This window comes from Saimiri boliviensis, chromosome 6, assembly GCF_048565385.1.
Source record: "Saimiri boliviensis isolate mSaiBol1 chromosome 6, mSaiBol1.pri, whole genome shotgun sequence".
Lineage (NCBI taxonomy): Eukaryota > Metazoa > Chordata > Mammalia > Primates > Cebidae > Saimiri > Saimiri boliviensis.
The window spans coordinates 96,798,516-96,825,229 of NC_133454.1; the positions used below are offsets into that span (position 1 = coordinate 96,798,516).

At 36.0% G+C, this 26,714-nt stretch overlaps 1 protein-coding gene across 5 annotated transcripts in view; it reads left to right on the forward strand.

The window, feature by feature from the left end:
- Window positions 1-26,714, forward strand: part of METTL15 (methyltransferase 15, mitochondrial 12S rRNA N4-cytidine) — a 400,694-nt gene that overhangs the window by 219,489 nt on the left and 154,491 nt on the right. For 3 of the 5 annotated variants that reach the window (XR_012518125.1, XR_012518126.1, XR_012518124.1), the window contains exon 10: window positions 1,030-1,098. The gene's annotated coding sequence lies outside the window, so the exon portion shown is untranslated. Of the gene's footprint in view, window positions 1-1,029; window positions 15,786-16,489; window positions 25,494-26,714 lie in introns of those variants that run through there. The other 2 variants (XR_012518128.1, XR_012518127.1) reach the window with 2 other exon arrangements.

Consider the following 26,714-nt stretch of genomic DNA (forward strand, 5'->3'; position numbering starts at 1 on the left):
AATAGCAGCAGGATCTACTTTACTTGTAAATCAAATGGAATTTGCAATAGACTGCTTAAAGCTATGAATTTTTTTAAATTAAAAAATAAATATTTTTTGAAACAGTCTTGCTCTGTCACCAGACTGGAGTGAAGTGGTGCAATCTCAGCTCACTGCGGCCTTGACTTCCTGGGTTCAAGTTATTCTGCATCAGCCTCCTGAGTAGCTGGGACTACAGGCATGTACCACCATGCCCGACTAATTTTGGTATTTTTAGTAGAAATGCGGTTTTGCCATATTGCCCAGGCTGGTCTTGAACTCCTTAACTTAGCAGTCCAATCTGCCCTTCTTGGCCTTCCAAAGTACTAGGTTTATAGGCATGAGCCACTGCACCCGACCCAAAGCTATGAATTTAGAAACAATTATTTATCAACATAAACAAGCAGCATGAACATCTGGAATTTTCTTTTTAGCCGTCTGCCCCACATCTCTATACAATTATCTACCTCATTTAGAAGTCAATACTTTAAGAAAGTTCTTTATAAACCTTGGCATACTATCTAAGTGAAAGGGAATATCCAACTCCATGAGTCCGAACAGTTTGCTTCCTGTGCCGTAGTATGATACATACGTCTTTGCATTGAGTATAAATTAAGTGTAAACTTAAGGCAGTTTAACTACGACAACAACAACATTCACCAGTAATGATGAAATAAGGTGTGGCAGGAAATTTACAACTGAATCATAGGCAGTATTGACAGGTCTTAAATAAGAAAGCTCATAGCTAGGAAGGCTCTAAAGCCAAAGCTTGCAAGAGACTGTTTAAGTTTTATAAACTTAGCTAGGAGGTTTACTTTGTCTGAAACCATGAAGCAAATCATTTACCCTCTCTGCCTTGATTTCCCCCAATAAGGTGTCATAGTTTCAAGGATGAAAACTGGCACTGTAGAAATAAAATTGTGAGGCAAGTGTATATAGTATAGGTATTGTAATTCCATGTAATATAACTTACTAGTCTGTTTACTTTAAATCTACTTCCTTTCTGTGCAGGTTGAGCTGGAGAATCTAAACTCTTTTGGAGATGTCCCAAGGCCTAACCTGCACCTCTTCACAGCATAGGTAAGAAAATTCTGTCTGACCTTTCTACCGGGAGGAGGGAGTGCTTAGGGAAAAATGAGTAACCGATGAAATCAGCCACCAACATGGCTGTGTCACTTTGGTGCTCCCACAATTCGAAGCCATTTTTCATATTAAACCTAATAACCAACCTGTCTACCCGCTAGCCTGTGAGATCCTTCAGGAAAGGATTTTCCCTCATGTTTTACTCACCTCTATCACTGTAACTACTATGACAGGGGGAGACACTCAGTAAATATTTGTGGACCTGTACACAAATAGAGGGCACTCAAGGAACAGCAAAGGCTTAGAAGTATCGTAAACTTTATGTGTCCAGGAGGGAATGAATAAAATTTAGTGCAGACATTTTTACATACTGAGTCAAATGTAAAACATTTTTCAACCACAAAATGTTATATACATCCCCCTTCCTTTTCCCATCCCTAAGTTTCACCTTATTTCTGCTCCTTTCCCTGCCTTTGAGCTCTATTCTTTCTCAGAGTCTGATTTTTCCCAGTACCTCAGCCCTTCCTTTCCCTCACCCCAATCTTCACCCCCGCTCCAGGGGTCATGGATATATTCAGGATGTATTAAGGTCAAGATGAGGTGAAGCTCATTGAGGGAGGATAGATAATTGAGCATACAGGCAACAGCAAAAACTAACAGTTCAATGGCTTAATGTTTACAATATAATGTCCCAGAATCAAAATGGTCACATCAAAATATGTATTCATAGAACAATGTTCTAGTTTATAATATCAGTTGCACGGTATGGAAAAGCAAGAAAAAAGGTTAAAGTGTTAAGAGATAGGTAAGAGTCTACAAATTTTCTCAGGCATCAGTAGGGAAACAGAGAGGCTTTTGAGCAGTAAAATTAGAACATCACTACGAAAGTAGGATTTAAGCAAGATTTGTCAGCTATATTCAGTCTGGCTTAGAGGAAGAAAATCCCATATTCCGGAGCTCATTAAAAGATTACTGCAGCCTTACTCTAGCCTCTCCTTTAGGCCTCACGTTACCTGACTCTGCAGATTCCGAGTAAGGTAATGTGAGGCCTAAAGGAGAAAATCCCCAGAAGTATGAAAGGGGGTGATGACCAACTGGGCTCAACAGATAGCAAAAGGCTCACAAAGTTGACCCCAAGTTTTTGATCATAAGTGCCTGCAAGAATATCTTACCTATTGACAAGAAGCCATTTTGAAGAGAAGAATGTTATTTTACTTTGAAAATATTAATTTTGAAATGATAAGAGATATCCAAGTGGAAATGTACAGGAAGGCAGGAGTGTATCAAAACTTCAAAGAGTATGCTACCAGACCTGGATTAATGTGTAAAATTTATTTAGCTCTAACAGAGGCTTACATGATTATGTCTGTTAGAGAAAGTGTCAAAACAAGAGTGCCTACAACATGATAGACAGCAGGTAGCCACTGAATGAGGGAAAGATGGAGTAAAAGGTATAATACTTGTGTAAAAATGGGGGACTTAACTGGGATGCAAGAAATATTATCCTCTTAAGTATTTAAGTCAATAAGATGTCACATGAGACTTTTTCCTATCTTGGAGTTGTGGTTAAAGGCAATGGCTGAGAAGAACCTCCTATTTGGAGAGAGAAGGTAGACATATCTCAGGACTTGCCAAAAGGCAGCAAAGAAATGAGACTATGGAATGTACCATTGGAGCAGGAGCTGAGAGGGAAATACTGAGAGAGTAGGTTAACAGTGCATCTCTGGGGCTAGGATGGGTCCTAGCAGAACTCTGAAGGACCCACAAAAACAATCCCATAGAGCAGAAAATAGCCACAGAGCACACTGGTACTGGATAACCGCAGCACTTTCCATGGATGAAACCTTTCTCCTCTTTGCCTCTCCATCTTTTTTCACTGTCCCAACCTGGTGTTACTAAGAGTAACACAGTGAGGGGAGGGAAGAAGATGGAGAATAGCATGTTGGAACAGTGAAGAATTGAGCTTTGTCAACTTTTTAACTGCTAATCTGTAAAATTATTGGGTCATGGCATACTAAGAAAGAGAGGAACCTAAAATTGGATGAGAGATTGGATTTTGTTTTAGATTTATTTTTAATATGTCAAAATAATTTTATTCTGCTATTATTCAGATATGGCCAGAAAAGCTATCAAATTGGTCTGAGAGGACAGAGAATAGAGATCTGGCAGAATAGCTTGAGGCCAGCAGAAGTTGAAAAAGCCCTGACTTTATTGTATCCTACTTAGTTCAGCTCATTCAACAACAGAAGCAAGAGAGGTCAGGGCAGTGACTACTTCTACTCACATAGTGACATAAAACTTAAGGGAAATAAGTGAGTGGTGTTTTAATTGGGTAAATTTCTTTTTTCAACTTATAAAACTTATTTTAAAATCAGTATTGATCTTTTAATCCCTTCGTGTGTCTTTAGAGTTATGTCAAAGTATGTTGCCAACAAAAATGTGTAGAGAATCACTGTGGAAGGGAGTAAGAGACATGGAACTAGAAATGGGTGGGATACTGAGGCTGAGCAGTTTTTAAAAATCATCAGTACATAGGTGACTGAGAGGACCTTTCCCTTAACAGAGAAATAATGAGAGAGCAGGTGAAGAGTGCATCTCTGGGAGTGAGAAAGGTCCCAACAGGAGAATTCTGAAGGATTCACAAAAGCACTCCCACAAAGCACAAAGTGTCCACATGATCCTGGGTCACTCCTGAAGTACTTGCCTGCCACTACACAAAGACAGACCCAATGGCACCTTCTCCCTTTGTCCCAACTTGTATTAACTGTTTTAAGTGACCACCTTTAGGGAGAAGAAATCATATAAACTTATCCTTAGGTCACTGTTCTAAAGGTGTCTCTTTTGAAAGACTGCAAAATTTCATACTTTTCAACAAATGTTGGGGTGTTTCTAGGCCCAGTCAATCCAAGAGCCTGGAGAAAAATTTTATTTAAAGAATGTCAATTTGGAAATTTTTGTAGGATGATAGTAGTTCTGCAACACCCCAGGTCTTCTTGGTCTTTGGAGAAAATTCATTATTGCATTGGTTAAATTCCCTACACCTCTGTCTCTTCATTGAAAGAAAAGACATATTAATACAATTGACCCTGTGTATCCGTGAATTCCTTATCTGTGTGTTTTACCAATCACAGATTGAAAATATTTGGGGAAAAAAGTATAAAATATACAAATTAAAAACAATATAGTTTAACGATTAACCATAGCATTTGCATTGTACTAGGCATTATAAGTAATCTAGAGAGTTAAAGCATAAAGGAAGATGTGCATAAGTTATATACAGTACTACATTATTTAATATAAGAGATTTTGGCATTGTTGGATTTTGGTATTTGCCAGGAGAGGGGGCTGCTGTCCTGGAACCAGTCTCCCAGGGGTACCAAGGGACAACTGTACTTACCAAGTTTGTGCAAGGATTGACTAAAATAATATATATCATTGCTACAGGACTTCGGATGATTTGGAGTCCCCATACCTTTCCAACTTTATCTTATACCATCTTGTTTCTTTGTTCATTATCCTCCTGGAACTTGCTCAAATGCACAAAGTTGTTTCCCACCTCAGGGCTGTTGCATGTGTTGTATCTCTACATGTAATTTTTTATGCTAACCACTAGGCTACTAGGGAACATATAATTTTGTGACTTCAGCTCTTCGTTCCCTTTTGTCTCTCAGCTCAAATGTTACCCTCTCAGAGAGGTCTTTCCTGGCCTTTTACCTAAAGTTGCCTTTGCTGGATATTTGGTATCTCATAACTTGGCTTATATCTCTCTAAGCATTTTTTTTACAATCTAATTATTTTGTCCATTTATGTATTTGCTTCACTATTTCCTGTCTCCTCTCACTGGATTTCAAGATCTTTGAGATAAAAACTTCATTGATCTTGTTTACATAGTACTCAAGGTAGCTAGCATAGTTCCTGGCATGCAGTAGACACTCAATATTTGTCAAATGAATGACATGAGCCTTCTCTGTATACAAGTCTATGGGAAGGTTAGATTGAACACTTCAAAATAGTGAACAAGTTTAAGAGACATGGGAGAAAAAATTGTTCAAGCATATTCATATGGAGGCACAAAGTGAAGGCAAAAGAAAACTCTCTGCAGGAAAGGTTCCAAAGGCCAGGGTTTGTTTAGAAAGAAAGGCAAGCCAGGATCTCTAACTGGAGCAGACAATAGCCTGCCATTTTCTGACCCCAAAGGTGACTCCTGTCAAGGCAGTGGCATGAATTCTCATTTGGCAGAACATTTTCAGACCAGATGAACCATGCCAAACCAGAGGCCTGGAACCAAAAGCACCATTTGAGTTATGTTATTTCATAGGAGAAGCTGAAATTATTTCACAGGTTAATACCATCATTTCTTGGTATTTGGAGCTAAAACATCTTCAAGCCATAATTTTTCATCTTCAAATTAATCGGAGACACATATGGCATCCTGGCTGAACCAGGATGTGCTCCTGGGAAGAAGAGGCATTACCTGGCATGGCCCTAGCTGACACAGGCCCAGGTGTGCTGGCCTCAGTACTCATTTCTTGAGGAGACTGGGCACATTTAGCTGCACACTTGTGCCTGACTCCATAGGCGTATCCAGAACCTCACAGTTGCTATTAACATCCTGGCTCAGTATAGAATGCTTATTATACAGAATGCTTCTTTGCATTTTATTTCCTCCTCTTGGTAGGCAGAACATTTGCTTTTTACTTTGGAAGAGGGGTGTCACTTGTTAAGCTGGTAGAGTAGACTGGAAGGACAGTAGACTTTGGGTTTGCACACAGTTCTTTGGCTTTACCACTTACAAATTCCAAGATCTTGGCAAAAGTACTTAACCTTACTGAGTATCAATTTTCTCCTCAATAAATGGAGAAGATATTACCAAATAGAACATTTCTGAAGATCCAATGAGATAGTACTCGTGAATATGTTTGACACATAAATATTTCCTTCTCCTCTCCCTTTCGTCTTCTTTCTTTTTCTCCTAGTTTTCACATAAAAAATGTTCCTTTCTGATTACCAGGAGACAGCACTGGGTAGTGGTCAGAAACTTTGGCTCTCAAGCCAAGTAGACTTCAGTTTATATCCCAAAGTTTTCTGTCCTAGCTTACAATCTTGAACAAGCCATGTAAACTCTTTGGATCTTCATTGTTTTAATGGTCAAATAACCACAGTGATAATCCTACTTTATAAGCGTATTCTAAGAATCACATGATTTGAGGTGCCTGACTCATGGTAAGTGCTCAATAAATGTCAACCATCTCAGTCCCCAACCTATACCTTCAACTGACTACCCAAATACATGGAGGGAAACTTTAATAAAAGCAAACTATAAATTGGGTGTAAGTGGCTTTAATTTTCTTGTCTAATGCAGAGAAATCTTCATTTCTTTCAGCATTGCCTTGGGGTTAGTATCTCCTCTCTCCAGGACCCTGATCGTTTTCTGTGGTGATTCAAAAATGAAAGAGCAAAGAGAGAAGAACAATGTTAGTATGTCAAGTGTTATAGGCAGAATTTGGGCCCCCATGACCTTTTCTCTATCTCATGTTACACTCATGCAAATGTTAACATTATGTGGGAAAAGAGACTTTTCAGGTTTAAATAAGGTCACTAATCAGTGGACATTAAGATAGAGAGATTGAATGATTCTTTTACAGCAGAGCAGGAAATCTGTGATATTAAAAACACGAGAAGCATTCTATCTGCTGTTTTTAGCTTGAAGATGAAGGAAACCATGTTTCACAGACATAGAGACTTCAATTCTACAACACAGGAACTAAATTCTGTCAACAGCCAATGAGCCTCAAAGAGAATTCTGGCCCTGGAGAGGCTGAGAACCACAGCCCTGGCTGACACCTTGATTTTACTCCTGTGGTACCCTAAGTAGAGAATCCAGCCATGCTATGCTGGACTTCTGACCTACTGAAACTGCAAGGGAATAAAGGGTGTGGTTTTTAAGCCATTAAGTTTTCAATAATTTGTTATTGAATCCATTGAAAACCAAATACACCACATTTTTAACTTTCCCTGAAGCAGAAAATATAACATGAAAAATTAACACTTCAGAGAAGAAGTATCCCCTGATGAATATAGTACTTTGGATCTGAGGTAGATGGCAGAACACTTCTACCCAGAATCCCAGAGGTTAGGATTTTGAAACCTTCCCGTTGCTCTTTGCTACCAGGTCCTCTGAACTTCCTCACTACCACCGTATAGTTTCATTGTAGTACTTTTCAGTCTATTGTAATTTTTTCTGTGATCATCTTCACAATGTATGAATGTCTTAAGGGGAGAGACTGTGTGATTTACTTCTGTCCCTCCAAAACCTAGCATGGAATCTCACACAGTAAAGACATTCAAGATATGTTTGTTAAATGAAACAATGAATGAACATGTGAAAGAATAAACAAACTATAGACACCAAGACCCACAAAGCTGAAGTATTTGTTAGGGTCATGGAGTGAATTTTAGTTTTAAATCTATATGCATAAAAATTTTTTATTGCTTTTTTTTTCAAGTTTTATTTTAGATTCAGAGGGTACACGTGTAGGTTTGTGACAGGTATATTGCAGCAAGCTAAGGTTTGGGTTATGAATGATGCTGTCACCCAAGTAGTGAGCACAGTACCCAATAGGTGGTTTTTCAGCCCTTGCCCTCTTCACCCTCTCCCTACTCTAGTAGTTCCTAGTGTCTTTGTTCCCAACTTTATGCCCAGGTGTACCCAATGTTTACCTCTCAGTTATAAGTGAGAACATGTGGCATTTGGTTCTCTGTTTTTACATTAATTAGCTTAGGATAATGGTCTCCAGCCATACCCATGTTGCTGCAAATGACAAAATATCATTTTTTAAATGGCTACATAGTACTTCATGGTGTATATGTAGCATACTTTCTTCATCCAATATACCATTGATTGACACCTAGGTTAATGCCATGTCTAAATAGTGCTGTAACGAACATATGAGTGCATATATATTTTTTGGTAGAACGATTTATTTTCTTTTGGTTATATACCTAGTCATGGGATTGCTAAGTTGAATAGTAGTTGTAATTTTAATTTTTTGAGAAGTCTACAAACTGCTTTTCATGGTGACCGAACTTATTTAAATTCCCACCAACAGTATATAATTGTTCCCTTTTCTCCACAGCCTTGCCAACATCTGTTATTTTTTGACTTTTTAGTGATAGCCATTCAGACTGGTGCAAGATGATATCTTATTATGGTTTTGAGCTGGAAGGGGCCTTAAGAGAACGTTTTGCCTTTAAGGGAGTAACTAAACCACATGATTAGGCTTCTTTAAAATCTCCAGGATTGTTACATAGATATACATATGCCATGGTGGTTTGCTGCATCCATCCCCCTGTCACCTACATTAGGTATTTCTCCTAATGTTATCCCTCCCCAATCACCTCACCCCCTGCTATCCCTACCCTAGCCACCCACCCCTGACAGACCTCAGTGTGTGATGTTCTCCTCCCTTTGTCCCTGTGTTTTCATTGTTCAACACCCACTTATGAGTGAGAACATGTGGTGTTTGATTTTCTGTTCTTGTGTCAGTTTGCTGAGAATGATAGTTTCCAGCTTCATCCATGTCCCTGCAAAGGACATGAACTCATCCTTTTTATGGCTTTATAGTATTCCATGGTCTATATGTGCCACATTTTCTTTATCCAGTCTATCCTTGATGAGCATTTGGGTTGGTTCCAAGTCTTTGCTATTGTAAACAGTGACACAATGAACATACACATGCATTTGTCTTTATAACAGAAAGATTTATAATCCTTTGGGTATATACCCAGTAATGGGACTGCTGGGTCAAATAGTATTTCTATTTATAGATCCTTGAGTAATGGCTACACTGTCTTCCACAATGGTTGAACTAATTTACACTCCCACCAACAGTGTAAAAGTATTCCTATTTCTCCACATCCTCTCCAGCATCTGTTGTGTCCAGATGTTTTAATGATTGCCATTCTAACTGGCATGAGATGGTAGCAGCTCATCATGGTTTTGAATTGGACTTCTCTAATGACCAGTGATGATGAGCATTTTTTCATATGTTTGTTGGCTGCATAAATGTCTTCTTTGAAAAGTGCCTGTTCATATCCTTCACCCACTTTTTGATGGGCTTGTTTTTTTCTTGTAAATTTCTTTTAGTTCTTTGTAGATTCTGGATATTAGCCCTTTGTCAGATGGGTAGCTTGCAAAATTTTTTCCCATTCTGTTGGTTGCCAGTTCACTCTAATGATTGTTTCTTTTGCTGTGCAGAAGCTCTTGGGGATGGGGAGATTGGGGAGGAATAACATTAGGAGAAACACCTAATGTAGGTGATGGGGGTATGGAAGCAGCAAACCACCATGGCATGTGTATGCCTCTGTAACAATCCTGCAGGATCTGCACATGTACCCCAGAACTTAAAGTATAAAAAAAATCTCCAGGAATACAGGCACTATAACATTCATTTCTATCTCATCTCCAATGGTCCATTTATTCTGGGTTCCAGAGGATCTGTAGAATCTAGGAAGCCTGATTTCATGTTTCTTTCAGGATGTGTAAAGCATCTCTTTATCCTTAGAAAATATCTCCTTCTACCTTTTATTCTTACTCCAGCTATATTTGGTTTCTGTTACCTCAAAATGAGGAGTTCTAATAAATATCCTACCTGAAATTTCTCCCTATAATCACATAATTCCTTTCTGGGTAGGGGGAAGGGTATAAAAGTCCTATAGAACTGCTATTTATTTAATAATTATTTTGTATCAGTAAAGACTATCAAACCACATTCATGGCTTTCAAGAATTTAGGGTTCTGGAACCTAGACATTCCCTTTGAACACAGGACTCCTCTAATGAGTGGTATTCCCTCTAGAGCTCCTCACTGGGTGTGACAAGGCTTTGAAAGACTGGCCTTACTATCAGAAGCTCTCCCTGTGCAATTCTACTTCTTTCTTATGTTTCTTATATTTTACATGCATATCCCCCCAATAAACTACTTATTCTCATAACTTCATCTCAGTGTCAGCTTCCTAGAAGACCCAAACACCTTGGATGGCCTTCAAAGAAAAATGGAGGGAGCATTATCATTTATTTACTAAATACATATTGGCCATCAGTAATAGTAAGGAACTATCCTAAACGCCAATTTTATCAGGAAACAAAATATAATTTCTTTCCTTATGAAAGTTACAGCCAAGTAGAAATAGCATTAGACAAATAATTACACAATAGCAATTAAACCAACAGTCCTGATTGTGATATTAAGAAAAACGCAAGGAAAAAGTAGAAGGAAAGGTATATTAGGAAGATTACATATCATAGTACAGTTGGTATCACTGAAACATTAGACTTACTTTCTTCTTTAAAATGTCAACTTTTACTATAGATTAACAGGTACACATGGAGGTTTGTTACATGGGTAAATTGTGTGACACTGAGGCTTTGAGTCCTAATTATCCCATCACCCAGGCCATAAGCATAGTGCCTAACAGGTGGTTCTTCAGCTCAGGCCCCACTCCCTTTCTCCCCTGCCTGGTGGACCCCAGTGTCTATTGTTCCCATCTTTATGATCATGTGTATTCAATGTTTAGCTCCCATTTATAAATGAAAAATTATGGTATTTGACTCTCCATTTTTGCTTTAGATCACTTAGAATAATGAATGGTCTCCAGCTTTATGCATATTTTATAATGATCTCTAGCTTTATCTATATTGCACAAGGGGCATGATTTTGTTCTTTTTTATGGCTGCATAGTATTCCATGATGTATATATACCACATTTGCTTTATCCAGTCCACTGTTGATAGTCACGTAGGTTGACTCCATGTCCTTGCTATTGTGTATAGTGCTGCAACAAACATAGGGGTGCATGTGTCTTTATGATAGAATGAATTATGTTCCTTTGGATATATATACTCACACATGAACAAAGGTTTTATTTTTAAGTTCTTTTTGAGAGATTTTCCAACTGCTTTCTGCAGTGGCTGAACTAGTTTGCATACTCACCAATGGAATATAAACTTTCCCTTTTCTTTGCAGCCTCACCAACATCTATTGTTGTTTCACTTTTTAATAATTGCCATTCTAACCAATGTGAGATAGTATCTAATTGTAATCTTATTTGCATCTCTCTGATGACTAGTGACATTGAGCATTTTTTCATATATTTGTTGGCCACTTGTATGTGTTTTCTTTTCTTTTTTTTTTTTTTTTTTTTTTTTTTTTTGAGACAGAGTCTTGCCCTGTCTCCCAGGCTGGGGTGCAATGGCACAATCTTGGCTCACTGCAACCTCCATCTCCTAGGTTCAAGTGATCCTCCTGCCTCAGCTTCCTGAGTAGCTGGGTGTGTGCCACCGTGCTGGCTAATTTTTTGTATCGTTAGTAGAGACGGGACTTCACCATGTTGGCCAGGTTGGTCTCAAACTCTTGACCTCATGATCTGTGTGCCTCAGCTTCTCAAAGTGCTGGGATTGCAGGTATGAGTCACCATGCCTGGCCTTTACTTGTATGTCTTCTTTTGAGAAATGTCTGTTCATGTTCTTTGCCCAGTTTGTAATTTGATTGTTTGTTTTTACCTTGTCGCTTTAAGTTTTTTGTAGATTGTGGATATTAGATCTTTGCCAGATCCATAGTTTGCAAATATTTTCTCCTATTCTCTAGGTTGTCTGTTTACTCTGTTGGTAATTTCTATTGCTGTACAGAAGCTCTGTAGTTTAATTTGGTTCCATTTGTCAACTTTTGTTTTTGTTGCAATTGCTTTTGGAAACTTAGACATAAATTCTTTGCCAAAGCCAATGTCGAGAACTATATTTCCTAGGTTTTCTTCTATGACTTTCATAGTGTGAGGGTTTAGATTTAATGCTTGAATCCATTTTGAATTAATTTTCATATAGTCAGAGGTAGAAGTCCAGTTTTCTTCTTCTGCATATGTCTAGCAAGTTATCCCAGTACCATTTATTGAATAGTAAGTCCTTTCCCCATTGCTTATTTTTGTTGATTTTGTCAAAGATCAGATGGTTGTAGGTCTGTGAGTTTACTTCTGGGTTCTCTATTCTCTCCACTGGTCTATGTGCCTGTTTTTGTGTCTGGACCATACTGTTTTGATTACCCTAGGCTTCTAATATAGCTTGCAGTCGGACAATGTGATGTCTCCAGCTTTGTTCTTTTTGCTTACAATTGTTTTGGCTATTTGGGCTCCATTTTGGTTATAAATAAACTTATAGTTGATTTTTCTAATCTGTGAAAAATGACATTGGTATTTTGATAGAAATAGTGCTGAATCTGTAAATTGCTTTAGACAGTGTGGCCATTTTAATTATATTGATTCTTTCAATCCATGAGCATGAAATATTTTTCTGTTTATATTTGTCACTTCTTTCTTTCAGAAGTGTTTTGCAGTTCTCCTTGTAGAGGTTTTTACTTCCTTCGTTAGATGGATTCCTTGATGGATTCCATTTTCCTCTTAGCTATTATAAAGGGGATTGTTTTCTTGATTTGGGTCTCAGAACACTATTGGTGTATAAAAATGCTACTGATTTTGGTACATTGATTTTGTATCCTGAAAGTTTACTCAATTCATTTATCAGGTCCAGGAGGCTTTTAGCAGAGTCTTTAGGGTTTTCTAGGTATAGAATCATACCATCAGCAAAGAGGGATATTTTGGCTTCATCTATTCCTCCTCAGATGCCTTTTATTTCTTTCCTTTGCCTGATTCCCCTGGCTAGGACTTCCAGTACTATGTTGAATAGGAGTGGTAAGAGTAGGCATCTTTGTCTTGTTCCACTTCTCAAGGAGAATGTTTCCAGATTTTGCTCAGTCAGTGTGATGTTGGACTTTGTCATAGATGGCTCTTATTATTTTGAAGTATGTTCCTTCAGTGCCTAATCTGTTGAAGGTTTTGATCATGAAGGAAAGTTAGATTTTTAAAAAGGCTTTTCCTGTATCTATTGAGATGATCTTATGGTTTCTGTTTTTAATGAGCTTTTTGTGCTGAATCACATTTATGGATTTGTATCTATTGAACCAAGTTTGTGTCCCAGAAATAAAGCCTATTTGATCATGGTGAATTAGCTTTTTGATGTGCTACTGGATTTAGCTTGCTAGTATTTTGTTGAGGATTTTTACATCTATTTTCATCAGGAATATTGGCCTTACATTTTCTTTTTTCATTGTGTCTCTGCCAACTGGTGGTATCAAGAAGATGCTGGTTTCATAAAACGAGTTAGAGAGGAACTCCTCTTCCTTGATTTTTTGGAACAGTTTCAATAGGATTAGTATCAGTTTTTTGTACATCTGGTAGAATTCAGCTGTAAATCCATCTGGTTCAGGGCTCTTTCTGATTGGTAGGTTTTTAAATTACTGATTCAATTTCCAAACTTCCTATAGGCCTGTTCAGGTTTTCAGTTTCTTCCTGATTCAATCTTAGGAGGTTGTGTTTCTAGAAATGCATCCATTTCCTCTAGATTTTCTAATTTTTGTGCCTAGAGGTGTTTATAATAGTCTATGAAGATCCTTTGTATTTCTGTGGGATTGGCTGAAATGTCATCTTTGTCATACCCAATTATACTTTTTTGAATCTTCTCTTTTTTTCTTTAAACCTCCTGCTTTCTATGTTAATTACATTCCTCATTTAGGACTCTGGATTTGAAAATTGTGGTACTTCTTTTATAAGTATAGGATGAGGAAGACTTGAACTGGCATAATTGTGTGTGAAAAAATATATTAGGGATTTTTTTTTAAAAAGCAGAAGCTTAACTTGAACAAACTGCTTAAAAATAATAAAAAATAAGTAAAGATCCCATCATCAGGAGTACAATGAGTTAATTTCAGGCAGTAATTGTTCCTTTCCACTTTGCACTAGTCACACATCATCTGGAATCTTGGGTTTAGTTCAGGGATTCCTTTGTAAAAAAATATATATTTTTTTAAGAACAGGAACAAATTTGACTCAGTGGAGGGCAAAAGAATGGAGAGAAGGCCTTGAATCCATATGGCAGAAGAGTTTATGGATATTAATACAGAAGCAGACCAGGGTATGGTGAGGTATTATAGCCATCCATAGAAGACTGCCTTGTGTAATTAAAAATAAAAATAAAATCTCAAATAAGCTTGATTCTCATTTCTACTAAGGGTAGAACTAGGAGCAATGAGTAGAAACTATAAAGAAAGTAGATTACAGCTCAATAAAGAAGAAAAAATAAAAATTTATTTTCTGAAGACTATAACTGCCATCAATAGAATAGCTCATTCATGAAGCAGTGAGTCCCTTCACCCATAAAAAGAGAGGAGCCCACCTAGTAGGGCTTCCTGCAAATAGTTGATATTGCATTTTAAAAGACTAAAAAACATGGCTATAATATGTCTGTAAGAGCCTGTAAGAAAATTCTATATCATTTGAGGCTATATATATAAGACAAGAGGAGGAATGAAGGTGGGGCTAAATTGGCACAGCATGCTCTGCCAACCCATATTTAAATAGAGTTTATCTAAAAGCTCTATGTCAGAGCAAGATGGCAGAATAAAATGCCCCAGCCCTCATTTCTCCCCACAGACCCTGACAACAATATATAGTCCAAAAGTTCTTTATGAGAACTCCAGAAATCAGTTAAGAAGTCACAGTACCCCAAGCAAGCATAAAGCCAAGAATAGCTGCATTTAAATGGATAATAAAAGCCATTGCATTTCACCCATGATAACCCTTTCTTCCAAGCGAGCACAGCTAAGTGCTTAGTGTAATCAGGAAAAAAAGAATGTCCAAATTGTGGCTTCTGTCTCAGGAAAGAGAAGACTGAAATGTAGTCCAATGTTTCAGCTTTTTAGGGGCTGCCTGAGGGACTGGTTTCTGTCTCATCTGACTCAAGAGTGTTGACAGGGAACTGGCATACTTTAGATGTCTGAGAGCCACTGAGGAAAAAATAAAGGAGAGCTAGGCAGCTTTTTGCTACATTTCACAAACCTGCAGTACACAGACAGATACCATGGGAAAAAAAGATATGGGCGTCTAAAAAAGAAACCAGAAAACCTCTCTAATTAGGAAAGTAAATGCACAAGCTCAGAGAAAATACATTCCTGAAAATGGTTGAGAGGAATCTAGCATCTCTAGCCAGGCTGATTGGTATCTTCCTCTGTACAAAAACAGTCTATAAAGAATGAGAGAGGTGTCTGTTTTCGAATGCCCAAATCCCAGCAGCAGCAGCAGCAGCAGCAACAACAACAACAACAACAACAACAACCACAACAAAGCATATGAAGAAACGGGAAAACATGGCTCAATCAAAGGAACAAAATGAATCTCTAGAAACTGCTCAAAAAGAAACAAAGGTATATGAATTCTTTAAAAGCAATGTAAAATAATATCTTAAGGAACCTCTATGAGCTGTATAAGAATGCATATAGGCAGCCAAACAAAATCATGAAAATGATGCATTAACAAAATGAGAATATTAATCAAGAGATAGAAACTATAGAAGCAAACAGAAATTCTGAAGCTAAAGGATACAATAACGGAATTTAAAAATTCACTCGTGAGGTCCAACAGAAAACTTAATCAAGTAGAAGAAAGAATCAGCAAACTCAAAGACAGTTACTTTGAAATTATTAAGCCAAAAGCACACACACACACACACACACACACACAAAAAAAAAAAAAAAAAAAAAAAAAAAAAAAAAAAAAAAAAAAAAAAAGCAGAAAGGAGAAAAAGCAAAGGGACTTGTGGGACACTATCAAGTGGTCCAGTATTGCAATATAAAACTTATACATTGAGGGCCGGGCACGGTGGCTCATGCCTGTAATCCCAGCACTTTGGGAGGCCGAGGCGGGTGGATCACGAGGTGAAGAGATCGAGACCATCCTGGTCAACATGGTGAAACCCCGTCTCTACTAAAAATACAGAAAATTAGCTGGGCGTGGTGGCGCGTGCCTGTAATCCCAGCTACTCAGTAGGCTGAGGCAGGAGAATTTTCTGAACTCAAGAGGTGGAGGTTGCGGTGAGCGGAGATTGCGCCATTGCACTCCAGCCTGGGTAACAAAAGTGAAACTCCGTCTCAAACAAATAAACAAACAAAACTTATACATTGAGAAAAGAGAGAATAGTGAGCTTATATGAGGAAATAGTGGTTGTAAGCTTCCCAAATATGCAGTCTAAAGAGGTCCACAAGATACATTATAATCAAACTGTCCAAAGGCAAAGACAATGAGAATTTTGAAAACAGAAAGAGAAAACTGACTTTCATATAAAAGGAAACTCCATAAATTATTATTAGATTTCTCAGCCGAAACATTAGGGAATGGGGTTATATAATCAAGGTGCTGAAAAAAACCAAACTGCCAAACAAGAATACTATAACTGGCAAAAGTATTCTTCAAAAATGAAGGAGAAATACCGTCTTTTGTTATCTTCCTAGATAAACAAAAGCTGATGAAGTTCATGAAAACTAGACCTGTCTTGCAAGAAGTGTTAGAGTCCTTAAAGTTAAAAGAAAGATGTGAGACAGCAACATCAAGATATAAGAGAAAAATAAAAATCTCTGGAAAAGGTAAATATATAAAAAAAAATACAGAATCCTGTAATACAATAATGGTAGTGCATAAATCACTTTTGAAAATTTTATTCCCTTATTAATTCATAATAGGTATGTATACGTTAGAGGTACATGTTAACAATTTAATAGGTTCATCTAATTTATAAAGATCAAATCAGTGAAATTGGGATATTTGTTGCCTTAAATATTTGTCTGCATGCTAGAAACATCTGAATTATTTTCTTCTAGCTATTTTAAAATGTAGAATAAGTTATTATAAACTGTAGTTACTGTACTGATCTATCAAACACTAGGTCTTGTTTATAAAACTGTATGTTTCTACCCATTAATCAACCACACTTCATTTCCCCCATCTCCCCTATCTTTCCTGGCCTTTGGTATCCGCCAATCTATACTAAAGCTTTCAGGCGATCCACTTAACTCTCACATATGAGTGAAAACATGCAATATATGTCTTTCTCTGCTTGGCTTATTTTATCTAGCATAATTCCTGCCGATCCCATTTACACTGCTGCAAATGACAGTATTTCATTTTTTATGGCTAAATAATATTCTATGACATCTATATATCATGTTTACTTTATTAATCTAGTGATGGACACTTAGTTTGATTTTATATTTTGGCTACTATGAATAGTGCTGCAATAAATGTGGGAGTACAGATATCTCTTTGATACGTTGATTTCTTTTCTTTGAGATATATATCCAGTAGTAGAATTGCTGTATCATACAGTAGTTCTATTTTTTTTTTTGAGAAAACTTCAGTTTTCCATAGTGACTATGTTAATTTACATATCCATCAATGATGTACTAGTGTTCCCCTTTCTCCACATCTTCATCAGCATTATTTTCTGACTTTTTTATAGAAGCTCTGTGAAAAATAAGTTGGCGTAAATTTATGAATTTATATCTGGATTACCTATTCCATTCCATTGGTCTATGTGTCTGTATTTATTCTAGTACCATGCTTATTTGTTTACCATAGCTTTGTAGCATATGTGGAAGTCAAGTAACATGATGTCTCCAGCTTTGTTATTTTTTGATCAGTATATTGCTTTGGCTATATGTGCTCTTTTGTGGTTCCATATACTTTTTAGGAAAGTTTTCTTCTATTTCTGTGAATGACATTGATATTTTGAAAGATATTGCATTGATTCTGTATTAATTTTTGTAATTCATTAACATGGAATATCTTTCCATTTCATTGTGTCTTCCTCAATTTCTTTCATGAGTCATTATAGTTAACCTTGTATAGAACTTTCACTTCTTTGATTAAATTAATTTAGAGGTATTATATATTATTTGAAGAACAAACTATTTGTTGATAGTTTCTTCTGCTGTGGAGAAGCTCTTTAGTTTAATTAGAGCCAATTTGTCAATTTTTGCTTTTGTTGCAATTGCTTTTGACATTTTGGTCATGAAATCTTTGCCCATTCCTATGTCCTTAATGGTATGCCTAGATTGTCTTTCAGAGTTGTATTGTTTTGGGTTTTACATTTAAGGTTTTAATGCATCTTGAGATGGTTTTCTATATGGTGTAAGAAGGGATCCAGTTTCAACCTTCTGTATTTGGCTAGCTAGTTATCCTAGCACCATTTGTTGACTAAGGAGTCTTTTATTCATGCTTGTTTTTTTCAGCTTTGTCAAAGATTAAATGATTGTAGGTATGCAGCCTTATTTCCGAGCTCTTTATTTTATTCCATTAGTCTATGTGTTTGTTTTTGTACTACTACCATGCTGTTTTCATTACTGTAGCCTTGTAGTATAGTTTTAAGTTGAGTAACATGGTGCCTCCATCTTTTTTCTTTTTGCTTAGAATTGTCTTAGCTCTTTGGATCTTTTTGTTCTGTATGAAGTTCTATATGAATTTTAAAATAATTATTTCTAATTCTGCAAAGAATGTTATTGGTAGTTTGATAGAAATAGCATCTGTATATTTTTTTGGGCAGTATGGTCATTTTAATATATTCATTTTTTTCTAGGTGATGATAATCTTGACAATACATTTTTGTTTTTAATTTTCTCTGTGTGTGTGAGGGAATACAAAATAAGGTCAGTACTTCTACGGTGCCCTTTTGGAACCAGAAGTCTCATAAATCACTTTTGATTTTGGCATAGAATTTAAAAGATAAAAGCATAACAAATACCCATAACTGTAAAATTATGTTAATGGATACAAAACAATTTTTTAAATTATGGGGGAAATAAATGACTAGAGTTTTGTATTTGATTGAATTTGTTACCAGTTTTAAATAGATTATTATAACTATAAAATATTTTATATGATCTCCATGGTAACCACAAAGTAAATACCTATAGAAGATATACACAGAAAAGGAGAAAGAAATCAAGCATGTCTCTGCAAAAAATCAGCAAAACAAAGGAAGGCAGTAAGGGGGTAAAGAATGACAAAATAACAAGTTATACAAAAAGCAGTTTAAGATGGCAGTTTAAAATCTTTCCCTATCAGTAATTACTTTAAATATAAATAAATTAAATACCCCAAACTGAATGGATAAAAACAGAAACAAAATGCAACTATGAACTGTATACAAGAGACTCATTATAAACATTGGCAAAAGGATGAAAAATGATATTCCATGACAATGGTAATTAAGAGAACAAGGTGATCATATTTACATCAGAAAAAAATAGACTTTAAGTTTAAAATTGTTGCATGAGACAAAACATTATATAATGATATAAAATCAATTCACCAAGAAGATATAACAATGATAAATACAGACATATCTAACATCAGAGCACCCAAACATATAAGCAAATATTGACAGAATTGAAGGGAGAAATAAATGGTAATGCATTAATATTAGGATACTCTATTGTCAATTGTGGATAGAACAACCAGACAGATGCTTAAGAAGGAGACAAGATCTGGATAACATTATAGACCAATTGTACCTAATAGACACATATGTAACACTGCACCCAATAGCAACACAATATACATTCTTCCCTAATACACACAGAACATTCTCCAAAATAGATTACATGTTAGATCACAAAATCAGTCCTAACAAATTTAAGAAGATTGAATTAATGCCAAATACCTTTTCCAACTATAGTGAAATAATACTAAAAATGAAGAGCAGAAGTAAGTCATGAAATTTACAAGTACAGGAAAATTAAGAACACTGTTGAAGAATCAATGGGTCAAAGAAGGCATAACAAGGGAATTCAAAAATATCTTGATAAAAATAAAAAGTAAAACACAGCATACCCAAATTTATAGGATGCAGCAAATGCAGTACTAAGAGCTTTGGAAGGCTATAGTAATAAAAACCTATGTTAAAAAAGAGAAAGATCTTAAATCAACAACTTAACTATATTCCTCAGAGAAATAGAAAAAGAACAAAATAAACCCAAAGTTAGCAGAAGAAATGAACTAATAAATATTAGAGTAGAAATAAATAAAATAGATAATATAAAAACAAGAGATAAAAATCAAAGAAACTAAGTGTGGTTTTTTGAAAAGAGCAACAAAATTGACATACCCTTTGCTAGTCAAAAGATCAAATAACAAACATCAGAAATGAAAGAGGAGATATCACAACTAATGCCACTGAAATTTTTTAAAAATGATCCTGATATAATACTATGAATAATTATACATCAAAAAATTGGATGACCTGGAAGAAATGGATATATTTATGGAACCATACAAACTACCAAAAGAGAATTATAAAAAAGTAAAAATCCTGAACAGACCTATAACTAGTAGGGAGATTGAATCAGTAATTCAAAAATCTCCCAACAAAGAAAAGCCCAGGACAAGATGACTTTACTGGAGAATTCTAGAAAACATTTAAAGAAAAATTAACACCAGTCCTTCTGAAATTCTTTCAAAAAACTGAAGAGGAGGGAATGCTTCCAAACTCATTTTTTGGTTACTCTGATACCAAAATCAGACATAGATGCTACAAGAAAAGAAAACTACATATCAATAACCCTGAGGAATATTGGGACAAATTTCCTCAACAAAATACTAGCAAATACTTTAAAAGTATTCTACACTATAACCAACTGGGATTTAGTCCTGCCATGCAGGTATGGTTCAACAAATGAAAGTCAGTCAGTGCAATATATTGCAGCAACAGAATGGAGGACAAAACTTATGTGATCATTTCAATTGACACAGAAAAAGCATTTGAGGAAACTCAACACTCTTTTGTGATAAACAATACTTGACAAACTAGGAATAGAAGAAAATTACTTCAACATAGTAAGTGCCGTATATAAACTTCTCATAGCTAACATAATAGTGGTGAAAAACTAACATCTTTTTCTCTAATGATCTTTTTCTCTACAATCAGGAATAAGGCAAAGATGCTCACTCTCACCACTTTTATTCAGTATAGTACTGGAAGTCTTAGTCAGAGCAATTAACCAAGAAAAATAAATAAAATATATCAGAGTTGAAAAGGAAGAAGTGAAATTATCTCTATTTACAAATGGTGTAATCTTGTAGGTAGAAAATACTAAAGATTCCACACAAGAAAAACCTGTTAGAATTAATCAATGAATTCAAGAAAGTTGCATGATACAGAATCAACACACAAAATCAAGTGCATTTCTATACATGGAACAAGGCAAAAAAAAAAAATAAGAAAATAATCCCACTTATAATACCATTAAAAGAATAAAACACTTAGGAATAAATTTAACCAAGGAAGTAAAATATTTTACACTAAAAACTATAAAACATTGCTGAAAGAAATAACAAAAGAAACAAATGTAAAGATATTCTGTGTTCATGGATTACAAGAAAATATTGTTAAAAATGTCATTACTACCCAAAGTATTCTACGGATTCAATGCAATCTCTATCAAAATCACAATGACACTTTTCGAAGAAATAAAAATATTCTAAAATTCATATGGAATCACAAATACCCTGAAAAGCCAAAGCAATTTTGAGAAAGAAAAAGCTGGAGGCCTCACACTCCTGATCTCAAAACAAGTTATAAGGCTCAAGTAATTAAAACAGTGTAGAATTGGCATAAAGACAGACATATAGACTCATGGAACAGAACAGAAAGCCCAGAAATAGACCCTCTGGTATGTGGTCAAATGATCTTCAACAAGGGTGCCAAGGCTATATAATGCAGAAAGGACAGTCTCTTCAACAAATGACATGGGAAATGAGAGTAAAGATTTGACATAAGATGTGAAACTGTGCCAGAAGAAAATATAGGGGAAAGCTTCATGATATTTGATTTGGCAGTGACTTACTGGATATGACACCACAAGTAAAAGCAACAAAAGCAAAAGCAGACAAATGGTACTACATGAAACTTAAAAACTTTTGTGCATCAAAGGAAACAACAGAGGGAAAAGGCAAACTATGTAATGGAAGAAAATATTTGCAAATCACATTATTTGAAAAGGGATTAATATCCAGAATATATAAAGATCTACAACTCAACAACAACAAAAAAACAAATAACCAATTATAAACTGGGCAAGTACCTGAATAGATATTTCTCTAAAGAAGATAAACAAATGGCTAACAGGCTTATGAAAATATGTTCAACATCACTATTCATTAGGGAGATACAAATCAAAATCATGATAAGATATCACTTCACAATCATTAGAATGACAACTGAAAAAACAAAACAAAACAAAAAACAAAACAGAAAAAACCCAGCATTGTTAGCAAAGATGTCGAGAAATTGGAATGCCTGTGCACTTTTTGTGGGAATGTAAAGTGGTGCAGCCATTATGGAAAACAGCCTGGAAGTTTCTCAAAAAATTAAAAATAAAATTGCGATATGATCCTTCAATCTTACTTTTGAATATATATTTAAAGGAATTCAAAACAGTATCTTGTAGAAGTATTTACATACTCTTGCTCATTGCAGCATTATTCAAAAAAGTTACAAGAGGTGGAAGTAACTTAAATGTCCATTTATGAATAAATGGATAAAGAAAATGTGGTATATACATACAATGAATTATTGTTTAGCCTTTAAAAATGAAAATACTGAATAGCAAATTACTCCCAAACTTAGTAGTTTAAAGAAATGATAATCATTTATTATCGTTCAGGTGTCTATAGGTCAAGAATTTGAAAGTGGCTCAGTTAGGCATTTCTGGCTTGGAGTTGATGTTAGATGCCAGCTGGAGCTATCTGAAGGCTTAGCTGGCTGGAGGATCTATCTCCAAAATGATAACATGACCCTTGGCTGGCAAACTGAGGCTGGCTGTTGGCAGGCAGCCTCTCCACCTGGGCCTATCCATAGGGTTACTTGACAGTTTTCACAGCATGGAGGCTGCCTTTTCTCAGAACAAGTGATCTTGCCAACACCAAGGCAGAAGCTATAATGCCTTTTATGATCTACCCTTGGAAATCACATACCATTACTTCTGCAGTACTCTTTTGGTCACTTAGATGGCTTGGTTCACCATAGGAAGAGACTATACAAGGATGTGAACACCAGAAGGAAGTCATCCTGAAGGTTGTCTACAGCCACATTATTCTTTATTTCTTAGGTGTGATTCCTCTGGGAAGCCTTCCTTGAAATTATCTCCCAAACAGTGCAACCGCTTCTCCTCCATCCATTATCCTATCTTGCTTTTTAAATATGTATGTATGTGTGTGTATGTGTGTGTCTGTGTATGTGTGTAGTTTTAAATGTATCTGACTTTTCCATTAGGCTGAGCATCCTGTGAGTAGGGTTTATGCCTTATAATTTTTGTGTGTAATGTTATACCCAAAGATTAATGAAAGAAGTGACAGGGCAGACAGAGGGGGAGAAGAGAAGACAGTAAGGGAAGGAAGGAACAATCTTGAGCAATTATGTTTCGTTGTCACAGGCTCTATGACATAAGAATTCATTTCTGTTAATTAACAGATGGTTAACAAAGAAAAATATCTCCATAAAGGACATTAAGAAGGAGCAGGAAGAGTTAGAAAAGCTTTCATTCACAATACAAATGCTGAGGAATGTGTGTGAACTTCGGCATCATTCAATTTGCACAGCTCTAACAGTCATATTCAGTCGTATTTGGCCTGATTTTCTTTTCTGTCCTCTTCTTGTTATTTCACTCACATGCTCTGGCTCACAAGATGGGGGTATGCAATTTATAAAAAAGGTATGTGGTCTTGGAGATGGCAGAGAATGAAAGTTCTCAATACTAAAAATTTCTTAAATTGTTTCACGGATACTTTCAGTTCAAATCTTCCTCTACTTTCAGGTCCTCATGCACTGAAGATACTAGATTCATCTCATGACAAGATTCTCCACTGAAAAAGAGTTGTGCACATAAAGATACTAATGATTCTTCATCTTTTTAAAGACATTATTGCTGCTCTCTACTGAAAGTGGCTCCTATGGCTTTTTCAACAAAATCCTTACCATTCTTTAATTCCTTTTCTGTAATTGGTAGTTTGTGCTGGTCTCTCTCCTGGGCTATGAAACAGTCATGTGTCACTTATCTTTGTATACACACCATGATGTCTGATACATAATATACACTTATTAAGTATAAGCTTAATTAATTAAACCATTCATTCAAAACAATCATATTTAAGATTCCACAGTGAATGATTTCTCCCTACTGTACACAACAGTTTTTGAAATCTGCAGTAATGATGAGTGAATCCTTACTAATCAGTCATAATTACAATAAAATTTAATAAAATCAATTTTTGGACAGTTTCTTCCTCAAGTTTATTGTATATGCAGAATTCTCTGCCATCACCTGACATTTATCCGTTGCCCACAATTCCCTTCTGCTTCAGAAGGGACCTGATTCTGCTTTCAGAATTTGGGGACTCAGGGTTTTTTATCTTTTGTGTTTGGTGTTAGGTAAAGCACAAGAGACTAGATTCGGATTTTCAGGCGAGTGCCAGTCAGCAAACTTTTCTTGAGCACTTCCTTGGAGTCAAGCACTGTGTTAAGGAATAGGGATGGCAAAATAATACTGCGTGTTAGTTTCTTAATCCTGAGGTCTAATTTGATTGCTCTGTGGTCTGAGAGACCATTCATTATGATTTCTGTTCTTTTGCATTTGCTGAGGAGTGATTTACTTCCAATTATATGGATGACTTTAGAGTAAGTACGATGTGGTGCTGAGAAGAATGTATATTCTGTGGATTTGGGGTTGAGAGTTCTGTAAATGTCTATTAAGTTCGCTTGGTCCAGATCTGCATTGAAATCTTGGATTTCCTTCTTGATTTTCTGTCTTGTTGATCTGTCTAATATTGACCTCTACCTTCTGGGTCTGCCAAGTCCCATATCTGCTTATAATAAGAGTCATACAATAAATTTCCAGTGGAAATCAATATGCACCCAACACTTGAATATTCTTGTGCTGCAAAGGGTCGTTCAAATTAAGCATAATGTCTGGATTACAATCAACTTCTCTGGGAGAGGGCAGCACTTGCTTTTGTTTCCAACAGGATTGCCTAGATTCAAAGCTGGGTAGAGTCTCCCTTTATGTTGCCATTTTCCAGTCTCCAGATGTTCCAACGTCCTCCCTAGGGATTTCCCAGTGCCAGCAGGTCACAGGATACTGGGGACTGTGTTAGAGTCACCTAGGAGCTCCTGGGACAGACAAGACAGAACAATCAATGTGTCTAATTTTCAATAGGGGTTTTAAACAATCATTTATCTTTATAGTACATATATTAGAATATTAGCTAATTGTTATAACCTCTAATTCTACAGTACAGTAGAGACATATAAACACCTTATACACACACAAGTGGTTAATACACATTTACTTTGTTACATACCTTTCTTTCTTAACATAAATTCCATGTTAAGGTATAAAAGCTTTCTAATCTACCATCAAAATGCATCTCCTTATTGATAATGAAATGCCAAAAATAAAATTTAAAAAATTTTTATGTATAATTTGCACAAATATTTGGATACATAAATTCAAGTTAGGTATAATTCATTCACAAAGTCTTCTTAATTTTCTTTTTTTATTTTACTTTAAATTCTGGGATACATGTGTAGATCTTGCAAGATTGTTACATAGGTACACACATGCCATGGTGGTTTGCTGCATCCATCCTCCCGTCACCTACATTAGGTATTTCTCCTAATGTTATCCTTCCCCAATCTTCCCACTCCCTGCTATCCCTCCCCTAGCCACCCACTCTCTGACAGACCCCAGTGTGTGATGTTCTCCTCCCTTTGTCCATGTGTTTTCATTGTTCAACACCCACTTACGAGTGAGAACATGTGGTGTTTGGTTTTCTGTTCTTGTGTCAGTTTGCTGAGAATGATGGTTTCCAGCTTCATCTATGTCCCTGCAAAGGACATGACCTCATCCTTTTTTATGGCTGTATAGTATTCCATGGTCTATATGTGCCACATTTTCTTTATTCAGTCTATCCTTGATGGGAATTTAGGTTAGTATTATAAACAGTGCCACAGTGAACATACATGTGCATGTGTCTTTATAATAGAATGATTTATAATCCTTTGGGTATATACCCAGTAATGGGATTGCTGGGTCAAATAGTATTTCTATTTCTAGATCCTTGAGGAATGGCCACACTGTCTTCCACAATGGTTGAACTAATTTACCATTCAGGTCATAGGCATAGGCAAGGACTTCACGGCTGAAACACCAAAAGCAATGGCAACATAAGCCAAAATAGACAAATGGGATCTAATTAAACTTTAGAGCTTCTGCATAGCAAAAGAAACAATCATTAGGGTGAACCAGCAACCAACAGAATGGGAAAATTACTTTGCAAGCTACCCATCTGGCAAAGGGCTAATATCCAGAATCTACAAAGAACTCAAACAAATATACGAGGAAAAAAAAACAACCCCAGAGTCTTTTTCTAAACTTTTCTTGGGTTAACATGATCAGAATTACAGATTGTTATGTTCCTCGAACTATTTAGCAAGGGAATACCTGAAGCCATAAAATAAATGTCTATATACCACAACATAATATGTAATACTTTTATGAACTTTTACAGAAATTATTGCAATTGGCTGGATTTGTCTAATCTTAGATCACCCTTTTTTCTCCCCCTCCTTACATTCTTCCCTGCATTTAAGCAGTAAAGAAAGAGAAATCTCACCATACAGATTGG